The sequence below is a fragment of the Nestor notabilis genome, unplaced genomic scaffold (assembly GCF_000696875.1).
Source record: "Nestor notabilis isolate BGI_N333 unplaced genomic scaffold, ASM69687v1 scaffold3967, whole genome shotgun sequence".
NCBI classification, from domain to species: domain Eukaryota; kingdom Metazoa; phylum Chordata; class Aves; order Psittaciformes; family Psittacidae; genus Nestor; species Nestor notabilis.
This window is the reverse complement of record NW_009934948.1, coordinates 35,729-43,313: the sequence shown is the minus strand read 5'-3', so window position 1 is coordinate 43,313 and position 7,585 is coordinate 35,729. Positions and strand designations below refer to the sequence as shown.

General features: G+C 41.0%; 1 protein-coding gene across 1 annotated transcript in view; it reads left to right on the top strand.

Moving 5' to 3' along the window:
- Positions 1-7,585, top strand: part of LOC104408092 (kinesin-like protein KIF26B) — a 58,235-nt gene that overhangs the window by 27,870 nt on the left and 22,780 nt on the right. The gene's annotated exons all lie outside the window — the stretch shown is intronic.

Genomic DNA, 7,585 nt, shown 5'->3' with positions numbered 1-7,585 from the left:
GCCCTTTCTGGGTGTCTCTGCTGTGTGCTTACCTGGTGTGAAGGTGGTTTCCAGAATGTGTCCTCAGCGGATTGGCAGGGGCTATTTCCTCATGCTTCTTTCTTGCATGTTTTCCCCTATTGCTGCTCTATGGGCACGGGCATTGGCTAGCCACACTTCACCATTTCCCTTCCCAGCACTCCTGCTGTGCTTTCAGGGTGCAGGCAGGTTGAAGGAAATGGCGAGCAAGCTCCTAAGCTGCTCCAGTTGCTCTTCCATAACAGATACGGCTGTTGCATCCTCATATAAAGCAATCAAATGGCTCCATAGAGATAAGTGGAACCAAACTTGTGGTTGCTGTAATGCTTCCAAGTAAGGGAGCCAAAAAAGGAGGTGCAGGGTTGGGAGGGAAGGCTTTTTACTTCCCCCTGTGAGTGTACCTTGGTAGAAGTTAGTACAGAGCCTGGCCGCATGCAGAGTCCTTAAATTATTTAAAATCGGGATCATTAGTGGGAATTTTTTTCTCCTGCAAATCACAATCCTTATTGCATACATATTCTTAACCAGTGGCATTGCTGGTTTGGGAAATCTGGCTCTAAATCCAACATAAAGTTGCTGAGCCTAATTAGCTCCCTGGATTAATTGAGCTTCTGTTTTTCAGCTAGAATTTATTAGGAGCTGGCACAGTAATGAGACAAACCACTAGGATCCTTTTCCTTTTTTGTTATCTTCGATTAGATTTGTTTGTGTGGTTTTTATTCTTACTTGTGAATGATGTTTGGCTCTGTGTTGAGAATTGGAGTACAGGTAGGAGAGAGATTGTTTTGTCCATTTTTAGAGCAGTCCTCTCTAAACCATCACTGGTCTCCAGCAGAGCTGTGCTCCCAACCACCTCCTCCCTCCTACCCCAACACTTGTATTTGCTGTGACTTTAAAGTACATCTGGATTGCTGAGCTCTCATTGAGGTAACACACTGACCTGTAAATAACAGTTTATATCTTCAGCTTGATATTGCCGTGCACTCTTTAATACGTAGGTAAAAGTGAAGCTGTTTTGTGATAGTGACTGCTTTATTGTAAGATATTATGTAAGATATTATTATTGTAAAGTCTATTATGGATAAGCTTGAGTTGCTGAGATTATTCAGTGGGACCTCCAAAGAGTGAGGCATTTCTATGTAATTTTTGGATAACAGGGTATTCCTTGACTGTTTTGTAGATTGTTTAAGTTTCAACAGCCTTGGGAGCAATTTTTATGCGAAAGTTATAACTCTTGAATGAGCCCTTTTATGATGTGATATTCAGTCTGTTTCAAGGAATCAGAGTAGCTGCAGCTATTGAGACTCCTTCTGTCACGAATTTTCCGTCTTTGATGAAAAGAAATAAAAGATGCTGTTTTGTGCATCTGCCACATGCTCATGTGTTGTCACAAGCATAAGGCTTGTTCTGCAATATGAGATTTGCACACAGGCTCTTGTAAGAATTTTAGGGAACCCCTCCTACATTTTACATGTATTTTGTAATACTAGAATTTAAGTTTGTATTATCCCATACTTGGCTGCAACAACACTTTTCTCCCGTTCTTGACTGCTGCAGTGTCACATCCCTCCCAGATTTGCTTGTGATTTTGCCAGTACATGAACCTGAGCACAGTATCCCCTCAGTGCAGTTCTTTCAGCTGGCACCTCCTTCCCCTGTGCAGTGAGCACAGCTTTCTGGGTTGTGTTGGCATGCTTCATACAAGATAACTAACTGCAGTGGTGGTGGAGATTTCCACTTTGCTTAATTTTCCCTTTAAGGCTAGTCAGCTTCCACCTGGAACGAGTTCATTATTTCCCCAATGCCTCATTTCACCAGGTGAAGGATTCCCTGGGTTAAAGGTCCAACACATTACCCATTTTTCTTCAACTGCCTCACTTAGTTCTGCAAACAAAGCCAGGCTTACGTGGCTGAACCACTGAGGGCTTTATCATTCCACCTGGCCTCATTTTGACTGTGTGTACACACATTGCTCCCATTTCCTCTCCCTCTACTGAAATTCTTAACAGAAAGAAGAGAAATAGCTAAGCAAACTGTGCTGGTTCATCATGAACTCAGCTGTTACACATGTGTAACACCCACTGTTGGGTTTGTGCCTTTTAAGCTATAAGCTGCCTCTGTAGAGATTATTTCTATGCAATGAGTCAAAACCAAATGGAGTATATATATGGTTCCCTTGTTATGCAAGCATCTATAACTATGAATAAAGCAGTGCATCAGCACAAGGGAGTAGAGTCAACACTTCATGATCAAAAATAACTGCTGTAGTTACTGAGATTTTTCCTTTGACATAGCTTTATAAGTAATGAGATTACAAGACACCTGAGGGCATACATTATCTGATCCTGTAACAATAACACCTTGAGGGAGTTGACAACTTTCTCCTTTTGGCCAAGTGTCTAGGAAGACACTAAGGTATATGGTTAATAGAGAGTACAAACACACACCCTTGCAATTTCTAAAGCTTAGTAATAATATTGTATTGTATCCCTTGTGGAATGTTATTATTTCTATTCCTGATGGTGCTGCTGTTGTCACAGAATAGCCAAAATCCTCATAGCAGGGGGGTGAGAAGGAAGGGAAAACAAAGGAAATATTTGTTATTAAGGTGGGGGAACCTCAAAACAAAGCATATAATAGAAGTGGCTAAATAATCGCACAGAGAGATCATTATTCCAAGACTTTAGCTGGTTCTTCTGTCTAGTATTCCCTCCTTTTGTGGAACAGTTATGTGTTTGCCTCTCCTATACAGAGAATGAGATGCTGGGCAATGAAAATTCCTGCAAAGTTTCTGAGCATAATATATATTCTTATTGCTTCATTTTCTATTCATGAGTTCTATTTTGCAGCCCTAAACAAAAGCGATTGCAATTTACATCTTTTCTGTGTAGTTCACTTCAAAGACATTGCTCACACAGATTCTCATAAAACTGAAGGACCTGACAGAGGAAGGTACTGCCCATGCTATGTCACTTCACCCTGGCCTGCACCTCACCTGGGCAGCATGATGCAGTCAGCCATGCCAAATTATGGCAGGGTTATTGGGTTCGTCTGCTGGGTATCAGTGAGCAGCTGGAGGGACTCAAGTGGGGAAAAAGACCTTGGAGGTCAGGCAGTGACAGTGGAGGACATTAGTGGGAGCAAGAGATGAGAGAAGAGGAGATTAATACTAGGAGAATGTCTAGCAGTGATGCTGGAGACAGGCAGAGTCTGGTGCAGCTGGTTAGACCACAGCAGGAAGAAATGAAGCTCTGCTGTGCTGTTAAGGTGAGGAGCTAGGCGTGAGGATGTTAGGTGTGAAGATCATATTGTCAGAATGAGTAAGAAGGTTGGATGAGGAAAGCCCAGGATATGCACAGGTAGAAGACAACAGGATTGTCTGATGAGAGAAGAACATGGGAAAAAAGGATGTGAACACATGTGAGCTCTCCTACAGCGCGGGAAAGGATTGTGATGCTCCTGGGTCTTACTGTTTTTCTGCAGGCGGCAAATACTAGCAAAACCTCATGGTAAATTGAGAGTCATGTCCTTTTTCTCTAGTAGTCCATACTAAAGGTGGCAGCCAGCTGTTGCTGCCAGCTAGTAAGCTAGTTCAGCAGCTGAGGCTTTTTAGTAGATAGGAAGGTTCCAGGCTTGCTGATGTCTCATTGAAGTGTAAACACAAATCCACATGAAATTACATAAAATACATATAACAGCATTCAGATTGTGAAATCAATCACTACAGGGGCAGGAAATGTCAAAATCAGGGTTCTCCTGGCAAACTTACGTTGGCTGCATGGGCTATATATTGTATTGTCTCTGCTGGATTTGCCCCTCTTTCCCCTTCCCAGTTATTATCTTTTCAAGGTAGATAAAGGACCTGCTTCCTGCTTTAGGGACGAATCAGGGCTGTACAGTGATGAGGCTGTCAATAAATTCCTTCCCTGATTTGTACCAGAAGTTTGAAGACATATGGACAACGGGACCGAGGGCTGTGGAAGAGAACAGAGGTATTCTGAAGGGAGCTCATACTGCCCTGAAAATTGTCTCTGCCAGTGCATTCCTCAAGTTTTAAGAAGTCTACTAATCATATGTTCCTGGTTTTCTGGGTACTCAGATTGAGAACCAGCGGCCCCATTTTCTCTGCAAGAGAAGTCAAAATTAGCTGTACTTTGAATATAAAAGACTACATAATGCTTAGTGCTCTGAAAGATCAGTGCTTCACACCAAACACCTATACTTAGTGAAGTTTTCAGTGCTTGCAGGTATTATCAGACGTTTATATACCTCACCTCAGAGGCATTCATCAGATACTGCACTGATGAGTACCACAGGAAAAAAAACCACACAAACCTTTGAAAAAATCAGTCATTCTGGATTCAGAGCTGAGTTTGCATAGACCTAACAGTAGATAAGGCACAAGTCTGCACATTAAAAGGCAAGGATTAAATGAAAGACTGGAAAACATCTTGTTCTGTGGGTGCTGTTTATCCTGTGCAGTGATTGAGGCAGGGGTCTAGTGGTAAAGTAGTATCCAGTCATGAAATTAAAGAATTTGACTTAATGCACATATATGCAATTTCCAAGGAAACATATCATGATCTTCACAAATTCTTCACTATGAGGATTGTGAGGCACTGGCATAGGTTCCTCAGAGAAGCTGTGGCTGCCCCATCCCTGGCAGTGTTCAAGGCCAGGTTGGACAGGCCTTTGAGCAAACTGCCTAGTGGAAGGAAGGTGCCCCTGCTCCTGTCAGGGGGGTTGGAAGTAGATGGTCTTTAAAAGTCCCTTCCAACTCAAACTATTCTGTGATTCTATGATCTTGAATACTTCATTCTTCAATGCAAGATTCTGTATTGTTTGAATCTGGGTATAATTAATGGTTCATGAGGAAGGAAAATACAGATATATATGAGGAGCATGAAGATGTACATTTTTCCTTCTTACTGAGCAAGTGAAAGGACTAATTTATATGGATTCCAGTTTGCATGGTGAAGTCTCTGAAGAGAAAAAACAAAGAGCAGTGCTCACTGCAACACCACCACACCTCAGTTTTGTGGAGGTTTAATACCTGCTAGGGTTCCTTAAGGTAGCTATTAAGAGATTAAGAAAATAGCACAAGTTCTTCAGTAGCTGCTGTAATTTGAGAAGGTGGAAATAAGGAGAAGGTAAGGGAGCAGCATGAAGAAGAGAGAGCTCCTCTCCATGTGGAGGGCTGCTACTCCATGGAATGAACTGGAACTTTCTGCCTGGCAATCTGCACAGTTCTTCCTTTCTGGATCCTCTGTACATACTTCCTAAAGACATCTGAGTTTAGTGTCCTGCCCCGAGGCCTCCTGCCTCTGAACTTTTCCAAAGATAGAGCTTTGCATGTGTTATTTTGGGGTTTTACCTGTTGCTTTAGCCACGATGATCTAAGGAGTTAGGCAAGAAATTGTTTACAAATAAGGGTAATGTATTTTATTAGATCACGCAATGCAGTTAGAAAAATGAGGCAACTTTTAAGTACTGAAAAAGCTACTGAATTGACTGATATACAGGCTTTGGAGTCAGAAGTGTGGTATTCTGACCCCATCTTCATTGTTCTTTGTGTATATTCATGATGGGTTATAGTAAATTTCTGAAACTATAAAAACATTAGTTGATGGGATAGACACATTTAAAATGAAGACAGGTATATAAAATGGGGCCATTGTGCTGCTCTGGCATATAAGTTTATAGTTCTTGGAGCAGAACAGAAATGGGCCATAGCATTCCTGAAGATCTCCCGTCTTCCATAAAGACATCGATGCATTTCACTATGCTGCTATGAGAAATATGTGACCTTCTGCAAGCCAGCCTTTGCTTAACACAATGAGCAACATGCACCCTGGAGCATCAGCCCTTCTGTGAGTTTCTTCAAAACTTCCTGTGTTTTAGTTTAGTTTGCACAGATAGGAGATCCACAAAGACCTTCCTTCTCAAAGCTCTTCCAGTGCAGAAGTGCAGACCTTCTTTTTGTAAAATCTGCTTTCACTAGAAATTTTTCTTTTGCAAATACCAGCTCATGAATCATCTAATGAGACAATTCAGAGCCTTTCTTTTTATCAGGCAAAAATGCCATGTCAGCATTCAGAAGAGCAAAGCATCTACTTTGTGTCTCACACTGTCTGTCAAGCAAATTTCATTGAGACATCCAAAATATTTTACTAATATTTTACTTGATGAAGATAGGGGGAGTTAAAAATTAAGCCACACATTTTTGTATTATTATGTTCTCTTTGATTTTCTTTCTATTCTTTAGAAGTTCGTAGGTGCTATTGTGAGAGATCAGTGAACCTTGAACAGGTGACCTTGTCTTACGAATGATAATGTCCAGAATTGACAAAAATCTGTTTAGCAAATTTCTTCCACTTTATTTTATTTTTCAGTGTACAATAGTGACACAAAGGCTAGTTATTTTGTCTGGGTGCAAAGTGAAGTTGATAGTCAAGATGCAGACTGTGCTGACTGAGCAAACTCTGAAATTAGAGATTATCATTGGCTAGTCTTATTTGCATCTTGGTTTCAGGCTTTAATCCTAAACAAATCTGCCCTTTAGTTCATATCAATGTATGTCAGAGAATCATTTGAATTATAGATAGGTATTTCCTCTGTATTGTCATTCTTGCAAGTGTGTATTTCAGTACAAGGCAGATGGCAGAGATTATTTTATATTCATAATGCATATACCTCTAAGAGAACCATGCTGCAGTGTGCTGATGCTGGCTGTATGGGTTATGTATTCTCAGGAGACCAGCATGTTCAGAATGTATTCTTTTGCCCTTTCCCCTGTCGTCTCTTGTTTTGCTACGATAGAAGCACTAGCAAATGAAAGGCTTGTTATTGATTTCTGTGCAGATGTTCGTAATTTCTGTGTAACTCTGCATTGGGTGGCAATAACTGAGGTACAAAATTTAACATCTTAATTATTCCTTGATGGAAAGGAGGGCCACTAACCTGAGAAACAGCAGCTTATTAACTCTGGATCTGTGGATGCAAAGCAGCCTTAGGTCACAAGTGAAATGAGTGAGGCTGTCTCAGTATAGTCTTTCTGGATGTTTGTTTGCTTCTCAAAGACACCAAATTGCCTTCAGTGTGACTGGAGCAGATGGAAGAAGAAATCCTGAAACAAAAAATGTTTTACTTCCAGTGCTGCTGGAAATTGAAAGTACTAGAAATCTCAAGAGAAGCACAATTTATGAGATTCCCAAGCTTATTGCTAGTTGCGTCAAAATATGAATCCCAAATGCTATTGTTTACTCAGTTAAAAAGAGAGGTTCAAGAATTTTTATGCTTGTCTGTCAGTCCCATCCAGGAGGCATAGCTTCAGTTCCCAGCACTTGCAGCTTTATGCAGAGTTCCCATGAGCTTGAAAGGATAAGTGAACGACCAAGGGCAAACAAGTGCCATTGGTCTTTATCAGATATTGATGAGCGAGCCCCAAAAATCTAATCCCCAGCCACTGAAGGTATTGCTATCATTACAACAGTGAAAGAAATTTCTTTAGCAATAGGTAAATGCCAGGCTGTTGCTGTCTTTGCTTTCAGCCATACGTAACTATCAC